This window comes from Gouania willdenowi, chromosome 4, assembly GCF_900634775.1.
Source record: "Gouania willdenowi chromosome 4, fGouWil2.1, whole genome shotgun sequence".
Lineage (NCBI taxonomy): Eukaryota > Metazoa > Chordata > Actinopteri > Blenniiformes > Gobiesocidae > Gouania > Gouania willdenowi.
In genome coordinates, this window is record NC_041047.1 from 16,989,546 (window position 1) to 17,014,428 (window position 24,883).

Below are 24,883 nucleotides of genomic sequence, written 5' to 3' on the forward strand. Positions count from 1 at the left end.
CAGCAGCAAGCCTGGAATCCATCCTAATCTCCTTGTATTATTCAATTTTTAATACAGGCAATTAGTCTGGAAGCGCTCACAAGGTGTTTGAGTTTTGGTGGCGGGACAAACGTGCAGAGTAACCAATCACATGCTAAGTGGACCTGACGATAATAGCACGACAAGCGTAGATCTTTTTCCTTAAACGGAGCTGGCAGCAGAAAATGGCGTGTCGTACAATACAGACTTATGGTTTTAAAGTGTCTTCTTGTTGTGGTTTCAATGATATAAAATAGAGCAGAGCGCAGATCCAAGCTGCTTTTCCATGGTCGGCGCCATGTTTGTTTTGACACTGCTTGGTGCTGGAGATATGATGTTCTTTCTGTGAGGCTGTGATTAGTTCGGTTTTCTTCGAGCTGAGGAGGTGAGCTGTGGCTGCATAACCATACCCACTTTCATACAAAAAGTAAGGAAGTGGGTGTGGCTTATTGCCAGGCTAAGCAAAAGCAGATTTTCACAGCAAGAGAAAAAGTGAGGCAAATATAGCATGTCTATAGCACTTTAGTTTTGTTTCTCGACACATGTCCAATGCTTGAATTGACTTTGACTTCCATCCGCTAAAACAGTCGCCATTTGTAAATTCTGTAACCACAAAAGGACCACTCAACGAAGATCTCAAATAAAGAAAGGCCTAAAACTATTAATGATCTTGAGAAAAGAAAGCAAAAATGCCATCTGCAGCACTTAAATATGGCTTACACGTCATTGCACAGGAGGTCAGAGCTGTGTGTCACACACTCAAGCCACTTGGGCCATTGCTGCGCACATCACGCAGCTGATCAGCGCTGTTTCTAGGGCTAGCGCTCTTTGTCACTGCTCTGGCAAGTGTGGTTGACTTTTCTGTAAACTTCAGAACCTCAACTGTGCAGCTGAGACATGGAGAGGAGAGGAGAGCACAGCTGCAGGTGCACAGCACAGCCTAAGAGAAGCAATTTAATTTTTTATTACATTAATCACAATTTACTATTTTTTTGTACTTGGGTAGCTTTTAATATAGACCATCATTAGTTTTATTTTTGATCATTTATTTTTTTATCCCATCCTTTCTTTTTGTTGCCTTTCATTCCCCCCGTGTCTTATCCTTGTAACATCCACCACAGCCATCACAGTGAGTTAAGCTGTGACAGGTACAACCTCCACGTGGAAGGTGCTAAGATTTTGTGCAAAAACGGGCACCACAACCAGATTTTATTAATTTAACTGTGCATGCTGCATTCATGTATTTGTACGTCTGACACTTATTCTCAACATCGGAGAGCCCATAATCTGTCCACTTGGAACCAACAACACTAACCATTGGCTGCCCTGCCCTCAGGCCATCCCTGTATAAAATCGTGTGTACTAGTCAACAAATGAGGCTACATTAATCAAATTACGTAAATGAAAATGTACATTTTTAAGGAATATATAATGTAAAAAATGTATTATATTTAAAATCCACAAATTCCAAGCAATGAGTGTAAGCTAACAACGTGTTATCCATGAACTGACAGAGCGTTTAGAATGAAAGCCTTTGTGTATCCTAGGGTGTCACACGAATGAGCTTGGCTTTTGAAGAGAAGAGGAAAATAACCTGTAATAATTTGTCCCTCCAGTCGTGCAGAGATAGCGCAGTGGTGTTCCACTATTTGTCACTGTCAGCCTCCAGACTGAGGATATGAGAAGGCAGCAGAAAGAATGGGAGCATGGTGGTAGTCGTGGTGGTTGGGTGAGAGGAAGGGGTGTGAGGGGGGAAAAACGCTGAAGTATCTGATTAAGAATAATGAGTAAAAAATTGCATAAAGCCTTTTCCCAAATCACATATCAACTCCACGCCTGGCATTATCCCTGAAGCATCTCATCAGTCCTGGACTAGGTTCCCATCATAGTGCAAAGCAAGCAGACTTGTACGTGCCCACACATATACACACACACACACACACACACACACACGCGGGTCATTACAGTTTATTAGCAGTTAACCCAAGAGTTGGCATCTCATTCTCTTTCCCTTTCTTTGCCTCTTTCCTATACGCACCTCTCTTAGACAATTTGCATTGTCTAGTTGTTAAAGCACCATCCAGAACAGGATTTGACAAGTTTCATATCACTACGGTGACCCTCCGTCCCTCACCACTGTTCCACCACTCTAGCAAACAGAGCCGGGCCCACCTCTTATCTTCAAACCACTGTTTGGAGAGGCATCTCTATCAGAACAGACGGAAAGCATCCAATGCATATCAAGTGAAAGACTTTGATTTATATTTGCTCTGTCTTTCTATGGTACACACAGGTGACAGGGACGCTCCACTGTATAAACGCATCAAAGTAGATGAATCTTGTTGGATTTAGTGGGAAAAGTCAGTTTGCAAAGGAGGAATATTTGTCTCTTTTCATGTTAAAGGTCCTATATCATGCTATATTAAGACCTTCCAAAATCAACCACAGCCACATATGGGTAACATTTTACATTTTGCAAAATAGAATACTAATTTATTAACAAATATTACTTATTTTCTTTTAACCCGGAAGTTGAGACACACGGTTTTTTGGAGCGCCGCCTCTCCCCGTGTGAGTGCCTCCCATTTCATGACTTAGCCCTAGAGCCCCGGCAGCATGGGCAACAGGCACACAAAGAAGTGAGTATGGCTAACATTTCGCTCGAGGTTTATTTTACTCACGGCTGTGACCTCTCCATCAGTGGGTTTTAATGTGGGAATCACTCCGGTTTGAAGACGTAATTTACTGGACAATCCACTTTGGAACTGGCCAAGGTTCACCAAGCAGTGATCTGTAAAGTGACGGTCACAGACTAACGGATGCTGGATGGTGTGTCGCGTACTCCCAGAGATAAATTCCAACCACTTCTGGAGAGTAGACTTTTTTTTTTTTTTTTTTTTAGGAAGTTTGAACAAATTCCGAGGACTTTCGCAGTCAAACACGCATTTTCGGTTACCAGACATTATCGTTTGGTACAAAAACAGTCTGTTTCTTTTTTCCTGTGCAGACTGGTTAAGAAAGGACAATGACCATCCAAACAGATGTTCTTCGGCCGCTCGCATGCCTCTAGTCTAGCACCAGAGAGAATGGGCGTGTATTTTCACTGTGGAGGTGCGGCACCACCAGCAGGCACTTCCTGGAGGGGACGGTTCAGAATTCTAGTGATGTCACTAACATTTGAGCTGCTTGTTTTTCAGAAGAGGGCAGAGAAGATGCTCTGAGAGCAGGATTATTGAGGATATCTCAGAGATGCAGGAAGGAATCCCAATAATACTTTGGGGGTGTTTTGATAAGGAATTAACATTGTAACAAGGTTAAAAACTCATAAAAGTTGATTTGCATGATATAGGACCTTTAAAATTTTATTTTTCTGTTTTAAAAGTACGAGGGTAATTGTTGTTTAAAGCTGAAACACACAATCTTTTTTTATTAGATGAATTAATAGTGTATGCCTCATTTATTTTAAAGATAAAAAATTTCAAAATTGCTGCTTGAAAGTTTGTTTTCATCTCCACTCTAAACACTACATTTGCTGACATTTTCATCCAATGCATTGTGGGATGTAAACAGACACATTGAAGTCTTTTCACTTCATTCTTACTGTGATTTATTGAGCATAGCGTTGGTTCAGGTAGGCCATGGATGTCAAGCCAGCTTTACCTCATCCCAATCAGATGAAGACATTTGATCTTAAACACACCTTTAAAAAAAAAAATTAAAATAAAAAAAGAAACACACCTTTAATCAACCAACAGCCCAGATGACTCCATTCTCGGCTCCCTATTGGCCAAAGCATACAGGATACACTATTTAAACTGTGACAGCTGTCTTCATGCCTCCTCAGCAAGCATCTCACAACCCACCTCCACCCCAACTCCATCAGGTTAATGTTTCCAACTAAATGAGTGTTATTTTGTTGTTATTGACGTCTCCTCTGCTCTGTTCCAGGGGGTTTCTTCCAATCGCTCTCCTTGCTTTAGCCTTTCCATGAAGGCTCATGGTAGGGCAGGGAGGAGTGCTCACCCTGCCTCTGGCTTTCCACGTAAGCATGTGGAAAGGGCAAGGAGGACCCGGAACAGGCCCATACCGCCAAATATAAAATTGTAATCAATAAATCATTTATTTTGACTAAAGCGGTCCTGACTGAACTTGGTTTTTCAGGAGAACAGTAATGTACTTGACACAATTTTGTTGTATTTTGTTCCCGGTATTCTCCCATAATATCTGATGAAGAAAAAATATTTTTTGCATCCGTCTCCGCCACTCCACATCCCACAATGCAATGTGAGAAAATTTCAACAAAAGTACTGTTTGTGACAATTTTGACCTTTTTCTTTTGATTCATTGATCAATGAAGCATACACTATGATATTATCAAACCAAAAAAAAATTGGGTGTGGCAGCTTTAATATTGTGTGTATTGAGTGCTTGATTCCTCTCCATTTCCTTTTTTTTATATGAATTTGACCTGATAGTGAATACCTCATTAAACTCTGTTCAATCAGACGGATGCAGGAATATGTATGCATGCTCTACAATACCACTACAAAAAAGCACCTAGAGAATCTGAATGTAATTATTTCACATTGTGATTAAACCTATTAAACTCTAACCTAAATTGCAAGCAGCGCGATTTCAACTGTCTCCATTTGATCGTAAAGACTTACAGCCCAACAGTAAAATGCACATATAGAATCAATTTTCAGTCTACATGTAAATGCTCATATAAGCCAGTTGGAATAAGTTTCTTGAAAAAAAAAAAAAAGTAGTAGTAATGTCAGTTTGCATATAAAGGATTTTAGAAACCTGCAGTTCTCAGTAATGGCTTGGAGTCTGTAGGTAATTAAAACCAAACATTGGTCACACTGACTCTGGAAAACTTTATTCTGCTCTTTGTGACACAGCCGTGTTAATACCCTGGGTTGTGATATTTTTTAATTAACCTGCTACTATTTGCAATCATGTCTGCTATTGCAGGACTGACATTTGGTGGCGGGTTATAAAGACATGGCATGAGTGGAATACTTTTACCAAATAAAAAATTCCAATTTCTTACATTGAGTTTCCTATTCTTTCATTTGATGCTCGTATAACTCTTCTCTGGTGATGTTGTCGTTAGGTGGACGCTACAGTCTGAGAGGCAAATGTTTCCACTAAACACCTCTTATCTGGCTTATTGTCACCCCATCCTATCAAAAGCTTTTAGAAGGATTTTCCACTTCTTTTGCACTCAAATGTGTTTGACATTTTCATTTTGTAGATGTCCTGATGCCTGTTTCCATGGGCGGAGCTAGTTTCTATATTAGAAGGTGTTTTGTTGCAGATAGATGACATTACAAACCAATTTGCCATCAGTTAGGCAATGTAAAAAAAAAAAGATTGCCCCAAAAACCTCATTATTAGTTTAGCCATCTGTGGCATTATTGGCAAAGACTGCTATTAGGCAGATGTGGCAACTGATGCAGAGTCATTTATACACCCTTTTTCTGCAGAACTGATTTATTTTACCCATATTCAGGATGGGTGACCTTTTAAATTTTCCATAATACAAATAGAATTTTTCTTTTGTAAAAAAATAAAAAATTAAAAAATGAAACAGACACAATATTGATTGAATGAGTGATTCATACATTTTCATAAAAACAATATAAATATTTACTGGAAAACCAAATGGAAACTTACTGTATTTAATGAATCATATACATATGTGCCTGCTTCTTATACAGGTCTTTTGTAAACATGTACCTGTATGGCATAATGTGCATTCCTTTTCATTTTCAACTCATACATGTTTTAAATCACACATCATAAATGTATAGCTTTCCTTTACCTACATATGAAATAACAGGATGACTCTCGTGACTGTGTGTTTCTCTTATAAGTGGACAATTTCTATTTTCATTCTGATAGCAATATTTCTATTTTGTGATGTGATGGTGTTATGTTGTATTTTGGCGAGATGCTGATTGAAGAACTTGATTTATTTTATGTCTCAAAATTCTAATTTCAGAGCGATTAGTTGAGCTCTGGCTCCTACAATTTATTCCTGCAGAGCTTTTCAACATTTATTTATTAAAACATTTTAGCAAAGTTAGTTAGTTGTAAAAAACATGTATAAAATATGCATGATCTAAAAATGTCAGATTCAATATAACACAGAGCTGTTTTTTATTTGACACGTATCAGTAAGTGGTAAAAAAATAAATTAAAAAAAAAGAGATACGACACGGCAAGACAAAATTTACATAGAATTAATGGTATAGCTATGAGAAGGGTGCACAGACTGCAGAAACTGCACTTAGGAAACACTGAAATTACTCTCTTTACTTGAAGAAAATCGTTTCTGGCATTGTCAAGTCATAAAAATTAAGAAATTGTCAAAATTGCCGACATCCCTTGCTTGTTGTTTTAAAGGAGCTTTTTTTTCTAGAATGCGAGGAAGTGAATCTAAAATGCATTCTCAATGCAAGCAGAAGGAGTAAGAGAAGACAAAGAACAGAAAGGTCTTATTTTATATTTTTCCACATTTTAGTCGGTGATTTCAGGGATCATGCAGGGAATCAAACATGTCAAAGAAGCACAGTGGATCCAATTATGTCACTCCTGCTGATATAATTGACTGAAAAATGTAAAATGAAGCGAAACAAGCAACTCAGACACTTTATGGAGTCACAGGAACTCAGACACTTTAGTTGAGTTGCTGGAACAACTTCACATCTTATTTCATCCTTAAACTAATAAAACATATGTGCAACTCAATCCTTAAGACATTGTTGTCAATTGTATCATCCATGTACTTTGTATTATTGGTTACTTAGTGCACATATCATCAATCATCATGTTTTAAAAAGGTAAAGCCAGTTGGTAGTCCTAAAAAGGAGCATTGCATCAACAAGATAACCTTTGCATGTACAGTACAACCAGGAACAGAGGAGGTTGGCAGCAGGTATTACCAGACATCCCTGGGAGTAACTATTGTGAAGTGTCCTTGTAGGTGTTATCAGATCAGACACGCTGTTGAGAGCGATATCAAAAAGAAATGTGAAAAATTGTTGGACTGCATTATGCTGTTGCAGCCAACCTGTGGTTTTTTGAATTTCATGGTTATCAATAAATAATAATGAAGTTCAAAGAGTTACTGTGATTTTACCAATTCCTCTTGTTCTTTTTTGGTACAAGTTTCCACAATGTATATTTTTCAAGTTTTACAGACAATCCCCCCCCCCAGTGTGCCGTGTGTGTGTGTGTGTGTAATTGTGGGTTGCAAACACCAACAGTTTAATCATGCCTGCAGACTTTAATGCCATGTTTCAGAGCAGCCGTCCTGCACCAACACCTGCCTGGGGAGCCTGGACTCCCAGCTGTGTCTCACTTGAGCAGTCTAGTAAAATTAGTTGATGATTGATCCCACTCTAGTGGGAGTGAGCTGTTTTTCTCTCTCTCTCACTTCTAAATAGATTTTGTATTCAAATCGAAGAACACGCAACTGCTCTGTAAATCCCCATGCAGCTGTAGCAGAGGAAAAGGAAAAGTCAAGTGTTGTTTTTGTCTGTGAGCCACGTTTATCTCCTCTGGTCCCTCAGGGTCGGCCCCTGTCAATGCCTGTAGCGATAAGCTATAGCAGTCTATGATATTAAAGAGCACCACCTCTGCATTGACCATTTGGGAAGATGTTTTCTTCATTCCAACAAAAACGCTTTGTGTTATGTTATTTTGAGCTGCAAAATGTGCAATGAGCTTCTGAAAACAGATCTCTTACCCTGCAAAATATGGTTGAAAAAAAAATTGAATAGACGTCTTTGCCATACGTCTAAACGTCAAAATTTTGTGGAAAAGTGAAAGGTGAAAAGTCTTGTTATGGTATAATAAATATGGTCGAAAGTGCTGTCCTTTTCCTGGGCGTAGTACTATGCACTCAAGATGAATTTTGTTAATTAATTATTTAATTAATGAAAAGTTTTATACCTTACCGTCCCAAAATGTATACTTAATTGTGGGAACCTTTGTAGTCAACTTGTACCAGGATCAGAATTGTATTTTTGGTTTATGTTTGTGGGCTGTTGTGTTTGAAATTGTTACAGTACCATTTCTTCTTATTTTTTTGGCAAAATGGGTCCAAATTAGCCCAAATACAAGGGTTAAAATTGTTGAGCTACTCACCCCAAATGAGAAATCCAATGACTATTTTTGGGCCACTCTTGTACCAAGTGTGCTAAATTTAGACCTAGTTGGAAGGCCCAATAGCAACTCGATTTCAACAAATTCAAATGGGCTAAAATTTGACAGAGTTGGATTATCCAATGACAGCTAAATTTCAATGACAAATTGAGGCTAAATTTGGACAAAGTTGGATGGTAAAAAAACAATTTCAATGACTAAATAAGACTAAATTACGTTATTATTGGACCGTTCGACGACCACTAAATTTGGGATAAATCAAGGCTAAGAAGGTAAGTAACTTTTTCACCTTAATAAATCCTTCTCATAGTCCCTGTGAGGGTAATACAAGTGTTTATGGGGTGATTGGGGGATCTTTCATCTCCCCCTGCTGTCTCTGGCCAGAAAACCGCACTTGCAACTTTCCTGTGTCCAACCTAGTGGCAAGACGTACTGCTTTCCGGCAGCCCAATACAAACTAATGCTAGATTATGACCAGCCCTGTGGCTACACACGGTTGTCTACAAATTAACTTTTATCAAACTCATATCATGGCGGCGCCAGCAAAAAAAGGCAGAGAAGACCTTTGTCCAAGGAACAGAGCAACTCCATGCGGTGACAGCTCAGCAGCAACACAGCAATCACACACACTGCTGTTGCGGCAACAAGCACGCGCACACACTCGCAATCCAGCGCTCCATCAGGCAGCACACACACAAATATCCATCCAGCCAGAGCCACTTTGTCAGCACACAAACACATCACACACATTTCCACACTCCCTTCCGTATTACTCCCACATCATTAATTTATTTTACTTGTATCTCATCCTCATACTGTTCACATGGTCACATGGGACTATATGTGTGAAAGCCACCTTAGTGCCACTGCATTAGGATTTTTCAGTCATCGGTTGCCACCGTCTTGTTAGAACAAAGGTGCGCATGTAGCTGTGGGGTGGGGCAGGCGGTGGGGGGTGTGGAGTGTTTACGACAGTGACATAACCAAAAGGGACCTTTAGGGGGAGCTGTAAGAGCAAGTTACTTAGTTCTGCTTTAACCCAAAAAACGAATGTCTAAATGACTTTGGGTGTTTGGTGGGCTCTGGCAAGCCAATGGCAGAAACAACATAATTTCAATGTTAAAAACAAATCTTTGACCAGAGACTTTAGCAGCACCTGCAACAACCATAACTTAAAACCAGCTTCCGTGTAAATAGGGAACATTAAGGCTCTATTTTAGTCGATGCAACTGTGCATGGACGACTATTTTAGACCCAAGAAATTCTGCAATAAAACCAGTTGCCCTGCATGTTCTAATGAGGTAGTAATTACAAAAGCATCCAGTCATAGCTCTCTTTTACATGAGTCCGGTGGTCTGTTGTGTGCTCATTTAAGTGAGTTATCCCTGATAATCATTCTAACCGGGGTTCAGCTCATGTTAGCAGACTTCCTGCTGGGTGCTAATGTCTAATTACACTGGATCATGTCTTGGTGCCTTGCAGCCCTTCAGCTCCTTTTCAACTACTTTGCTCTATCTTTGTCTCATCTGCACATCAGACCATGCGCATCATTGCCAATCACTAGAGATGAAGCACTGATCAAAGGAATCGGAATGAAGATGATCAAAAGATGAGAGATGGAGCACCAGAGTAGGTTCCTATAATACCATATATATTTCATTGCCCTGAAGTGACCTTTAAAGCCCTGAGGTGTCTATTTATACAATTTACTTCTTTACTGTGTGATGTTTGTGACTGCAATGCATTTAAATTGCTTTCCTATATCTGCACATTCACTGCATATGTGTTGAGCTGGTGAGGACCTACACTCATGGACAAAAATGTTGGTACCCTTCATATAAAGAAAGAAAAACTCACAATGGTTACTGAAATAACTTGAAACTGATGTAGCGGGTCTCCGCTGGCAGATATATAGACAATCCTCCTGAGAGGAGTGCTGTAAATGTGGGAAAGAAACAGCAAAGCTGGACATGTGACTCTTTCTCCATTCAGTTGGATTATAGTCAAATAAAACTTTTACTGCATTTATGAATTATTCCAATTATTTATGTCTGCATTTAAGCACTGTTATAATCACAGTTGTTTACACAAAATGTTCATTTTACATATTTTCAGTATAAAACCAAAAATAAACATCACAATCATGTCATCTAACTCTGTATCACCAATCATGTATATTTTCTCATTTGAACATCTTGTTTTTAGCCTCTTATTTAAGAGTGTACATTTTGTCATAACTAAACATATTTTAAATATTTACTTAATATAACAGAACAAGCAGTTATTGATTTACTCACGCACTATGAACTTGAAAAACTTATTAACAATCAGAAACATGACTAACTCCTGGCTTGTCACTGAACTCATGAAGCACATTTTTATCTATACATTAGCATTAGCTTAAACGACCAAACAATGTATTGCACTCACAAAATAAGATTTCACACACAAAGATAAACCCACAAATACAATACCGTACTAACACAACAACCCACAAATGACCAGGAGCCAAAGAAATAAACTCATAAAGTACACAATTACTACTTACATTTCTACACACATTTACAGTTTTAGCTGACAGACTATATATCACTGGAGCACCATATTATGTTAAAAAAACTGTAATCACATAAAAGGTGAGAAACTAACCTGTTAACGTGGGAAAGAAGCAACAAAGATGGACGCATGTGACTCTTTCTCCGTTTAATTGGACCATAGACATTATATATGGAGACGCTGCATCGACTGTGAAGGGATAAAAAGATTCCCCTTGGTGCTCTGGGCTCAACCGTGAAAACCAACCTCAGAAACATTGGGGTTGTGTTTGATCAGTCAATGTTTTTGGAGGGTCACTGTCATCAACTGACCAAAAAATGTTTTTATCACCTGAGAAATATTGCTAAAGTGAGGAATCTGTTGGCAAAATCAGATCTCGAAATGATCACGCGTGCATATCGTATCGCATTGATAATTGTAACTCTGTTTTCACCTGTTTCAACAAGTCGACTCTGAACAGACTTCAAATCGTACAAAATGCTGCTGCCCACATTACCCCCATTTGATTTCATCTTCATTGGCTTCCGGTCAAATTTTGCATTGAGTTTAAAATTCTTGTCCCGACCTTCCGTGTGTTGCATGATCAGGCTCTTCAGTATATCGCTGACCTGTTGTGCCCCTACACTTCAGGGCGCACCCTTCGGTCTTCAGGCCAGGGTCTCCTAAAGATCCTAAAAACTCATTTTAAAACTCGGGGAGACCTGGCGTTCCAGGCTGTGGCCTCCAGACTGTGGATTGACCTGCACCAGTCCCTTCGGGAGTTTCACTGAATGGACTCAAGAATCATTTGAAGATTGCGCTCTTCAGAAAAGCCTTTGGTTAAATGGATTTCAAATGGATTTTTAACTTTTATTATCCTTTTATGATGCTGCTCCTGTTGTTGTATATTAACCTTTGTTTTACTATCCTTTTATGGTGTTGCTCCTGTTGCTTTAATTTCTCCTCTGTTCTGTACAGCACTGAGAAAAGCACTTTATAAATAAATGTACTTACCACATACTAATAAAGGCACTGAATTGAATTGAATTAAAATAGCTATAAAAATGTGTCCAAAAGAAACATTCAGTGATTGTGTAAACAAACATATTCTTAAAAACCTTGTATAAACAACAATCATGCAATTCTATTATGTCAGCCCCGCTGTTCCTTTGTAACAGGATCTGTATTGTAAATACTTCCACTAAGTAACAAACAATTATCCTAAATATAGTCATAGTATTGTAATATCTTACATGTGAAAGGTGATCCCACGGGCTCTGGTTTCAACAGAACGGCGATTCGAGCGTCCGTAGGCTGCACAAAAGTCTAGCATCTTTAGTCTTCACTCAGCAAATTGCTATAGGAATCATAACATAAGTCGTTTTTGGAAGAGAAAAGCTGCAATTTTTACATTTGAAAACATGCAGAATTGTAGCCACGTAAATAACGTTTTGTAAGAAAGCAAACTGTATGTAAATCCGTCAAGAGTTTAGCGAGATAAGATATTTACGTTAGGCAGATCACTTATTTTCCCTCTGGTTCCACAGACTCCGTCAGAGAGCTGCCCGGGTCAAGATGGCCACCGGTGATGCCGTGGCAGAATCCACCGTAAGGCAACTCGCCTTTATATATGATATCTATGGACGCGCCTCTCTAGTGGGCAGCAGCAGTCGATGCAGCGCCTACGTATATATTGTCTATGATTGGATTATGAAGCACATCCGGTGCACATTGCTTAGAGTCCCAGTGACGCTTTAGGTCAGTGTCGCCATCTAGTGTCCTTTTAACAGCATGTCATGGTAACTTAAAATGACTTTGCAGGGGAAGGAAACCAAAATAATAATAATAAAAAAAAACATCTCAACAAAACACTCCTTTTGTGAGATGCTTTGTTTCATTTATTTTTTTAACCTTTATTTAACTGAAACCTGGGCATGTTGACCAGCTTGTGTTTTTTCAATAAAATCTAAAAAGAAACTACTAACTTTCTGCATTTATTTGTTGTTCTAGGCATATACCTCTAAAATCACTAAAATCATGTAACTCTAAAGTCATGTTGCACGAAAGTCAAAGGTGATTTAAAAGCCACAGGCAGATTGTATGTTTGTTTTTTTTGGTTTTTTATTTGTTGTTGGCACATGGCATGTTAAAGCCAATGTTTGAAGTGTAAAATATGCCAATAAAATATGTTTCTTACATAATAACGATGTACAAATTTACAGATTAGTTGTTTCTGAAGTCATATATTAAAAAAAAAAAAAAAATTGTAATAATCGGCTCACACTTTAATAACGGGACATATCATATCGTGTCGGGATACAAATTGTATCGCCAGATGCCAGGCAATACACACCCTTAAATGAACCTGACCTGGACAAAGATGATGGTACCCTTAACTTAATCTTTTGTTTTACAACCTTTTTAGGCAATCACTGCAATCAGTCGTTTTCTGGAACTCTCAATGAGACTTTTGCGCCGAATGTCTCAGATTTCAAGGGTATCTTCTCCAGACTACACGTTTCAGCTCCTTCCACAAACGTTCATAAAGATGCAGATCAGGCCCCATAAAAGGCCACTTCAGAATAGTTATTTTGTTTTTAGGTGCTTTTAGCTGTTGGAGGATCCAGATTGCAACTAACTGTGATTTTACTCCATTATTTTGCCCTGCAAGTAGTAAAACTTTAAAGACAAACCTGTTTGGACTCCAGACCTTTGTTTTTCTGCAATCTGGGGTGTATAGCATACATACTATACTGCTAAAAGCAATTCACAAATAAATTATTCATCCTTACAGTTTGGACCATTCATCACTACCAAGGCAGGTGGCCTCTAGTATATGCATATCGCAGAATATAAAAAGGAACAATCTTTTTAATAAATGCTGTGTAACTGTACAGGGAGTTGTATCTTATGTACTGTCTTTCATGAAAAAAAATTGAGTGGATTCTGCTTCCAAGGTTGGTCATTACTAGGGGTAGGTAGAATGATTTCATGGCAGCAGAATGGAAAATGGTTCTTTGTAGATAGAGATAGATTTACATAGAGAAATGCTGATGGTTCACAATAACAAATGTGCCAGAGTCGACAGAGAGCTACGCTGCCCGTTGTCTTCCACTGACACCTGATAGTAGTGCATGTACAATTATGCATAATGCACTAATGGTGGTTTCTCATAACTGTCAAAGAAGCTGTGGGTAAAAAAAAAAAAAAAATCCCATTGCAGACAACTTGATGCTAGGTCCAAAGCCAGCACGTTTTGATTATGCTGACGCCAGTACCCTTGACAACAAAATAGCATTGTATCAGCTGAACGCTGGCCTCAGCCATCCTTTCAAAGATATTGAAAAATAAAGTTTAAAATTGGATCTTGTGGAGGAAGCTTCAAAAGTTTTGGTTCCTTTATAACATTTGGGAAAAAAACTAAATTACTAAAAAAAAAAAAACATTTAAAGCAATCACATTAGCCAGACTTTTACAACTAAAGGGTGAACAATGCAGACATCAGCAGGGCATTAAAGTATCTATGGAGATACATATTTCATGCTGATTGGTCCAGTAGGAATACTGTGGGGCTTGGTAATGGGAAGAAGGAACCATTACGACAACAGGCTGATGAAAAATCGATTACGTTTTCTCACCTAACACAGTAAACTATTGAAAAAGGTCATTAGTGACACCAGTTACCATTTGAATTATACCAAGTTTTTAAACTCAATTTCAAAAATTGAAACGTGAGCTCTTAAGTAGACTTGGCATACACAATCACACCTCTGCAACTGCAAGGGAATTACATGGTTAAAAAGTAACTTGATAGAAAGAGACGTGTGTCTGGGCGAATGTCTTTAACAAATTGTATCTGCAAACATTTTTTGCAATATTTGTTAAAGCAATCTGTCTTAAAACCATTGGGAATGAAGGTCTTGCTGAGTCGAATACAAGAAGAAAATGTGGATAAAAGCTGATACACCAGTCAAGAGAAAGTGTATTTTGTGGTTGTGTTTCATACCCACTGGGAAACGTAGGATATGTGAAAATAAGAGAGGTACAAAGGTTTTCTTTTTTTTGTGTTTTTTTTGTAGAGCTTTATGTTTGCTCGGTGTTTATTTTGGCATTCCTAAATCATCTGGGTTTATGCATATTTATTCTGTATGATTGATACTTGTTACATAGTGAGGGCAGAACGGAACTACTGAATACGACACAAAAACACCCAAAGTTGGCATTTTATAATCCAAACTTTAATTTAATTCAGCAATGGCTGACACAACTATTTTTCCCCATAATAAGGGGAAAAGTAATAATAAAAATGAATAAATAGTTGGCATGTGAGGAATGCATAGTTTTTTTTAAACATGGCCACAGGAATTTGCTTTTCAGTGTCATATGAAGTCAGCTGTCACGCTTTGAATGCTAAGTTGCAGTACCTCAAAAACCACTGAATGAGAAAGACTGACTCTTTACACTGTGGTCCTCAGAAGAAAAATGTATTTATTTATTCAACACTGGAGTCCATCTTCAAAAATCATGCAGCAAAACTCTGGGGGTGTGATGTTTCTCAATAGTTTCCACTCCAGTGTTCGCAGCTCAAATGAATTTCTCCACTGAATTTTTTTTTTTTTTTCCGCAGCTAATCACTTGTTACTTGGATCGAATGAGTACAGTAAGTCACACTTGCTTGCACTTTACAGAAAGTGAAAATAACTGTGACTGAGTTGTCGCCTTGCATGACAGGGCTCAGTTCAAAGTGATTGGATTTTTGAGAAAATCTCTCCACCAAATGTATGAGCACATCAACTCTTTTTAATTTAAGATTAACTTTCCTTTTCTCATCTCCAACGACTGCTGCGCTCCTCTCCCTCCCTCGTTCCCCACCTAATATATTTTTGCTTGTTCAATGCCATCAGTTGTCAAAAGTCTGGCAAACATCGCCTGTTGTCATCTTGCTCCGAGTGACATCCCACTGTTCTGACCATTGATTGGCAAGTCAAGCAGAGAGCACAAGCAGAAAATCAATAGCCTAGGACCTCTAGACAGTACAGGGAGAGTCTTCAAGGAACTGGCCCACTGGACACTGCCAATCACCAACCACAAAATGTAAGGCCAGCCAGCCATGAACAAAGGCTATCTACAAGCAGGGACACCAGCTTAGCTAGATTCATGGATAAGGAGGAGTTTCTCTCATTGTCTTGTTTAGGAGGAAAAAAAAAGGTTTCTGGGAATATATTCACATTACTTAAGCTCATTCAAATGCTAAAACTCAAGCGGGATAGATCTTTCACATATGGGATTTGGCATTACTGAATGTATGTTCTTTATCTTCCCATGCAGTTGCACCAGGTCTGACAGCCTAAGCATGACAGAGCAAGCTTATTAGCATCAAGTCAGCCTTTTTCCAACCGACAGAAGACACAGAAACACATGGCTATATTCACCCTCTAACCTCTTTAAAATATGGCCTGAGGGACCCCTGAGGCTGAGTGGAGCTATGCTTTTGTCGTCCTTGGTGTTGGTTTTCCGGTTTTTTTCCAATCTTGCCTTTGGTTTTCGTCTTCATATCAACCAAAATAAACACATGGCTGACATGGGTGACAATAATTTAACGTTGACATTTGAGGAGCTAAGGGACTTAGATTGTACGCAAGGGTGGACTGGCCATTTGGCATACCGGGCATTGATCCGAATTGGGCCGTCGACCTGAAGTGGGCTGGTCCGGTCGGCAAGGTTATGTTTTTTTGACGAGCGAGTGGAGGCAGACATAGCAACAGGTGGCCAAAAATGGTCCAAAAGCAGTTGAGAGTGGCAAAAAAATGACAAATAAAGAGTAACCAGGTGATTTGTGATGGCAAAAGGTAGCTTTATTAAGCAAAATGTGGCAAACAATAGTGAAAATGGTCAAAATGTGGCAAACAATAGTTAAAAAGGTAAAAGATGTAAAACAAAAAAAGGCAAAATGCAGGTGAAAAAAGGAAACAAATGGTATTTATTGGGCAAAGTTAGCTTATTTGCATTAAAGTGGCCAAAAAAATAAAATAAAGAAAGGACAAAAATGTAATGAAAGTGTCAAAAAAGAACTTGCAAAAATGGGACAAAGGAAGTTGCAAAATGGCCAAAGAAAATAGGTTAAAAGTGGTTAAAAAGTTTCCCCTTATTATGGTTTTCTGGGGGAATAATAATTAAAATTAGGACATTAAAAGCCACATGTTGAGCATTATTTAATAGACAGAAAATGTTTTTTTTCTTAAAACAGCAAACACTTGACCTGTAGACACATCATCTTCAACATTGTATGGCTATATCAAGATGTCCGAGGCTTTATCTTCTCATCCTTCAGTTTCAGAGTGTTATTTGTGTTCTACTATCCTTGCACTTTCATCCTGCCTCACAACAATCAATGCCCTCTGAACATGGTCATTCATCTCACTGGTCAAAGTATAGTGAGATGATTCATTGTGGACAAATCCCAAGGGTATAGAAGGTGTAAAGTGAACATACTGAAAAGTAAAGACATTGGATGCATCTTCATTGTTAGAAACTACGGTGAATAGAAATTGATTTAATCGATTAATTAATTAATGAAATTATAGATTAAAACAATTTTTATTTTGCAAATTCCAGTTTCAATTTTTTTTTTTTTTTTTTATTAAAAAAAAAGAAGAAAAAAAATTCCCACCACTCTTTGTTTACATTTGTTTAATTTTTTATTCACACTATGCAGAGATGCTCGGGGAAGAGCTTGTTATTTTTTTTAATGTTACATGTTATAAAATATGTAGTCATCTGATTTCTTAATCAAAAAATTGAAGCTACTGTGAAGGCGCTGTTGCACTTTTGCTTAAACCTGGGTTAAAGCTTGAAATTGTTGAATGACAGAGCCTCATTTACTTTTTATTTTGGGATTGTTTAATGCATTTTAACTCTAGAACAATCACAGCAATACAATTGCACTTTTGACAATATATCTGATGTCTCCAGTCATTTTTGAGTGCATTAAAAAAAAATTGAAAATCGAATCGAAACCTGAATTTTTCGTTAAAAAATTGGAGATTTTTTTTTGACAAAATTGCCCAGCCCTAAAACTAAAATCTGATTGTATTTACCAGTAATTCAGTTTAGATTAAAGTTTTGTTATGCGGTATAATGATTATTTCCTTCAAGGGTGAGAACATTTGACATGTTTTATTACTTCTGTGCAGAAAGGCGCACAAGTCTTTCATATTGAAAGCAGAAAAAAAACACTTAGTCCTTGTGTGTCCTGAAGCATCTTAGATTTTGAGGTGCTGCTAATGAAAAAAAATCCTCAGCATTTCTATGGTAACCAATGAAAATGGAAATGCATCACAACTTGTCTGTGCTGAAGGAGAGTGGGAACAGACACAAGCAGCAACAGCAAGTGAGAGTCGGAAATGTGGCGTGTTACACGAGTGTACGCAACAATCGCTTACTCACATCAGTGTGTCATTGTATTTTCCAAACTAACACACATATCATCACCCTCGGCTCACCTCCTGTGTGCGCTGAACAATAGTGCAGCACTCAACATTAAATTCCACTGTTGCTGACGATGGCCTCTCGCCAATGCTGGCCCATCTTTTTACGATCCCTTATACCTACAGCACATTCCTAATGCTTTGTGGATAGATGCACTCAGAGTTCTTGCTTTCAACTCCACATTTCAAATGTGGATGTTTGTGAAATGGACTGGAATGAAATGGGGGGAGAAAAATACCTCTGTTACTTATTTTCCGCCTTTTACCATCTTCTCCTATTTCACTTTCATTTGCCTCATTCACAGTCTCCTCTGAGATCACCATCATAACTACTCAAGACAGGGTGAAAATAAGAGCTGCCGAAGATGGGAAAGGGGACTAAGATGGAGGGCTTGGATATAGCCAGTGGATCTGTTGCACGGACTTTTTTTTACACCAGCGGGTGATATGAGAAGCGACAAATTCTCCCTTTTTTTGCCCAACCTCATGGGTAGGGAGTTTTGGTGACATTGTCATCATTCGTCTATCACATTATATGACCATTTCTTTTTTTTTTGGAATATTTTATTTTCACTTTTTTACATTTCTTTAACAAAATAGAAGGAAGAAAGAACAACACAGAGACCTACATACAAAATAGGCATACACCACCTGACATTGTTAAATGAAATAAGAGAAGTAAAGACAAAGGCTATGAGGATATATACTATAAGCAAAGTCGTCCAGTGCCTTTCGTCTTACATTATATGACCATTTCTAATGTTGTTTTACTTATGCTCTATATTTATTATTATTATTATTATTATTATTATTATTATTATTATTATTATTATTATTATTATTATTATTGTTTCTTTTTTTTTTTGCACCACCCACAAAGTCAAATTCCATTGTATTGTGAAAACTACTTGGTAATAAAACGTTTCTGATTCGGATTCTGATCATTTATTTTGTTTATTGCAATCAATAAACATTTTTTTCAAAATTTGCTACCACTGCTACTACAAATTCTAGGGCCCTTGTTATGTCATTTATTCATTTATAAAGAAAGCTGTTGCATATTACCAATATTACCATTGGACGCTATAGTAATAAATAACCTACCTATTAGAATTAGAACAGAATAGAATAGAATAGAACAGAATAGAATAAAACTTTATTGATGGTGTTAATAGTGTCATTATAGAAATGTGGGACCAACATAAATTAGAAAAATATAAAAAAAAAATATAGAAATAAAGAAATTTAAATAAAATTTAAAACAAAAACAAAACAACACAAGAGAAACCTGATAACAACATATAAATGCTTTGGAAGAACAAAATGTCTCATATGTAGTGCTATTTTTGGAGTTCCTATGGGCATTATAATACCTTACAACAATACATACAGAGTAAAATATACGGGGAAAGATTACACATTGCTTTTAAATATATATTGCAATTTTTTCATATACTTTAACTAAGCTGAAAATAATTAACTCCATACTCCCACAAGTCATTAGTCCATGTCTCACAAATAAGGTATTTGAATTATTTTCACTGTTCAAAAATACAATAAACAAATGAATCAACTAAACAGGCATGAAATATGTAATTATTATTATTTTTATTATTTAAACGACAAAAAAGATTTTCTGGTTCCACATAATAGGAAAACATTAAAATTCATTGATTTGCTTAATTTAAGGGTTGAATAGTTGTTCAGTGGCCACTGTGAAATTAAAAATATCATGTTGCATTCAGCAATGATTTGCTGTGTGTTTCTCCTTAATTGAATCGTTCCGTGTGGGGAAAAACAACTCTATAGTTAACTGACAAAAAGGCATTAGAACATGAACAGACGGACAATGGAACATTTGAACCTGAGTAGATTGTTTTTGTTCAGTAAATAACAACAGAACATGAGGGTAACTTTTAGTGGACGTGTCTATGGTTTTTAAACTTTAGGTGGCTGACAAGTGTAAAACACATTTACAAATACCACAACAAATGTTTTTGAGCAAAACACTTTTACAAATGCCACAAGTTAGCATTTTTGAAAAAAAAATGTACATCATTTGCAAATACAAACAGCAAAACACTTTAAAGTGTTGAAACAGATTTACAATGGCGCATTGTAAGTATAAAAGTGTTCCCATATTTGTTCATTTGTTTTTGGCATTTGTAAATTTGTTTGTTACAGTATTTCAGAAGCTATTGAAAGAATGGCAGTATTGAATATAATCGCCTTATAAAATATAATTCAAAATCACAGAAGTGTTTTTTTCAAAATATCTTTTCTGTAGAATATATAAGAAGATCCAGTGAAGATTATCTGTTGTTTTCAGGTTTCTGTTGTGTTTCATGTAGAAGCTACTGAAAGAAATATTGCAATATTGAAGATAATATTTTTTAATTTTTTTTTATATATTTTCTGTAGTATTTATTTGAAGACCCAGCAGTCCAATTAAAAAATATGAAAACATATTTTTGAAGCAATGCTGGTCATTTGCTCCAAGGTAGCAAATTAAGACACAAAACACATGTAATCGAGGCAGTGTTTTTATTTGCAACACTGGCTGAAATTTTGAGAAATGTTCTCGTTAGTCTGCAAGTTAGCCAATTTAATTATGACTGATTTAAATGAAATTACTTTTTAAGCCAATAAACAAATAGATTAAAGCTGATATCCGGAGTTTCTGAGAGACGTCTCGATGTCCCGCCCAAAACAGCTCCACTTCCTCCCACTGCCTCTGCCAATCTACCAGAAGCCACGCCTCTACTTTTCTGCACGCGCATCGCAGAACATAACAAGGTCACATTGATATAGGTCTATGGGTCAGGTAAGAGCCTAAATCATATTTACCTGTTTGCTGTTGTGACGCACGGCCTTGTTTCCGTGCACAGTTCTGCATTCACTTTGATTGACAGTCTCAAAAACAGGAAGTCGAAGCCTATTGGCTGGGCATGCTCAGCGATCTTTTCCATTTGTATAGGGGTCTATAGGACGAAGGCGGGACTTATATACATTAATGTATATGAATGACTACAGCAGTAGACCATAGTAAAAGACTCGTTAGGTATTTTTTTCGCATTTAAAAAAAAATTATACATAAACATAGATTTCTCAGAAACTCTGGATATCAGCTTTAAGTATTAGAGAACTTTCTGATTATCACTCTCTTCCCAGGGATTTTCTCTATCACTTCTCTGTCATAAGGCAACCTTATTCAAACTATTGGTAAATATTTGCAATTTAATTGCCTGTGTTTATTAAAAAGCAGGTCAAAAAAGGATTGATTTTGACAGGGGGGTGAGCTTCTTGCTGTGCAATGGCAACGACCACCTGCTAGCAGAGCTCTCGCTGTTTAGCAGTGATTGCAACATATCCTTGTGATTACTGTCAGTGAATATTATTAGGGAGTTTTCTGGTTGGGCTTGCATCAGAAACAGAGTTCAATCTTTGGACTCAGTGGGAATATCCAAAGTGTTTTTTTTTTTTTGCATGTTGAGTCAATGGTAAATATATAATACCAGCATTGCTGCTTTGTTTTTTTGTGGCCATAATTTAACACAGATGATGGCTCTGACACAAAGGCAGTGGAAAATACATTACCATTGGAAAAAGCAGCATGTCCTTCCACCAAATACAAAGCTGTTTGAGGTTTGTGGTTTAATCACCAAAAGATGCCTTTAGATTTCATTTTTTTTTTTTTTTTTCAGTGCAGTCGCTGTTCCCAGTCCTGTAACTGTCGCTTATTGTAAAAAAAGAAAAAGAAGCACGACTTGGACTGAAAGCTTGCTGCTGGACTGTCTTTGATAATAAGGCTTTAGGAAAATCATGATTTGTTTTGGAAGATGACACCTCAATCATGATCCATGTGTTGAGCTTGGGGAGGCTCCATCACCACAAACTGTCACATTTTGGAGAGAGAAAAATGCAGCTTCAAATATCTCTTTTCCTTCATGTTTCAGAATAATCAAATATCCCCATCTGCTGTAATATTTGATTTCATCACAGCGTATCTTTAGTCAAGAAGAGGGGATATACAGTATCATCCCAGTCTGGCGCCTAAGTTATTCCTCCTCCACAGGCAATTCACAGAGGATTAGGTACGCGGCAAAATACAGTGAATATAAAGCTCTCAAAATGTATTTTCATTCCTTTGTACTGTTTGTGGTACGTGTGTTTTTCAGAGCATGTGAGGAAGTGTGTTCCCGTCGTATAAAAGCTTGTCCAGCACTCTCTAGTGGAGTCTAGAATCAACAGTCACACATATTAAAGAGATGTGGCATGCTGTCTCAGTGCGCACGTACAATCGTATTACGTGGGTAATTATGGCTGAAGGAATTTAAAAAAGAGATCTCCAGCATCGTTCATCCATTCAGTGCCTTTTTTCACACTTTTAGCCCAATGTGTGTCATTTTATCTCAAAATGATAATAAGGTTGATGTTTAGGAGTCCAACTATACTGTACTATTATATACTGAACTGTAAAAGTCATATTTGTTGGTTAACGTGGCGATTTCTCAGTGTTGGGGGATAAAAAAAAAAAAAAACACTTCCGACAGTTGTGCAAATAACAGGATGTAAAGAGGGATTAGACAAAAGATCATAGAACAGGAGGAAGCATTTAGGGAGATCGCTACGAGGTTAATTGCCAGGGTTATATTCAACACTGTAAGCTCACTAATGAGACAGATATTTAGTTAGTTGAGCTGCAGCTTTAAATGACCATTAACTGCAGCAGAGGACTTAAGAACAGATTCTACCTGAGATTTTTTATTTTTGAAGTCTCCTCGTCTTGATTTCTCATAGACGGCGACACTGTTCTCTGAAAATAATCTCCTAATTTAAGGATCTTACCACACCCTCAAGGCTCACGACCCTCTTGATGCTTAATGAAAACCATAAGTGGAATCAATGGCCCCTAATATTGCTTTAGAAATTAAAAAAATCACACTAATATTAAAGATTTCCTATGAAAGTGTGGCTTTACTTGGCAACAACACTAAACAAGATTATTAGAGCAATTCTTTCTGACGAAGGTATTTATTTATTTTTTCCAAACCACAACATTTATTCAGCAGAAATTCCAAAACACACACACACACACGCACGCACGCACGCACACACACACACACACACACACACACACACACACACACACACACACACACACACACACACACACACACACACACCAGCGTGCACACAACCTTTTGGTTCTCACTTTTTTAATGTTTTCCGTGACCATCTGCCAGGTGGAACCAGGGTTGGGGTCGATTACATTTTTCAGTTACAATTACATTTTCAATTACCCATGTTTAATTACAACTCCATTATGATTACAGTTACCAGAATTGTATCCAATTACATTTAAATTACAATTATCTTTTTATCCTCAGAAAGTCTACTTCAATCACATTCTGAATTACTAAAGTTCAATTACAATTAATCACCATTACTGAGCCTGAAATAAATAACCTAATAAAAGTGAACCTTCCTCTTGTGTTAACTTTCTGTTAGCATCTCTTATGATAACGGCTCCTAAATCAGCTGTAAAATACAGTAAAGTCAAATATCTATCATCTATTTTTTTTCAATTCCTATTGGTTACCTTGTTCGGCTTCCTAATAAATAACATTATAGGTTTTAATATTTTTGGTGTGGATATCTGAGCCTTTTTTGTGTCATTATACCCATCAATTTCAAGGTTTTTTTAAAAGTTAAAATGTAAGGAAAGCTAGATATGAGACATATTTTAATAATTGTTACATATCTAGAACTGTAACATGGTTCACCAACTTTGCGTTAAATTAAATTGACATTTTTTACAGAATTTTCATGGCAATTAAAATTACAAAGTAAATTATCTCAATTACAATTTCATTACGATTATGACAGCAACAGATTTTTAAAATTACAATTACAATTATAACTATGCCATATTTGTAATTATTATATACACAAATTTATAATTGACCCAACCCTGGGTGGAACAAAATGGTTTTATACTATGTATCGTTGATATATTATGTTATGATTTAAATATTACACACTGTATATTATATAATGGTATGATAAAATATTGATGAAGGAAAGAAAAAAACTACAGTTTGAAAAATAACCATGACTTTAACTCTGGCTTTTTTTTTTTTTAACTCAATAGGAATATATATAATAAAAATAATTAAAACCACAACAAGTTGATATGTAGTACATTGTCTGAATTTTTTTTTTCTTTTTTTTAAATCTAACCCCCTTCCTTATGATACCACTCATACCCTCAACTTGTGATGTTTAAAAATTGCAATATCTTGTCACACAATATATTGTATATATCAATATATCTGAATTTGTTATGATATTGAGTTGAATTGGATTTATTATTTTGCCATGTATGTATGACGGGCCTTTTTTTCTCTGTTTACCACTAAATAGAATATACAAGCTAACTTTTCTCAGCTATATCTCTGTGAATGTCCCCGTTGTTTAATTGTAGATTTCAGGTAAAAAGTAATCAATCACTAGCCTTGTGACATTAACTTTTTCGTCAATGCCACTGTCTCCAGTTTGTCTCCAGACTGAAATATTTTAGAGGCACTTTTTATTTGTATGCTTTTAACTCTGCTCCTACAGGGGTAATGGAGCTGGTTGTGCATGAGCAATTAATGCAACCA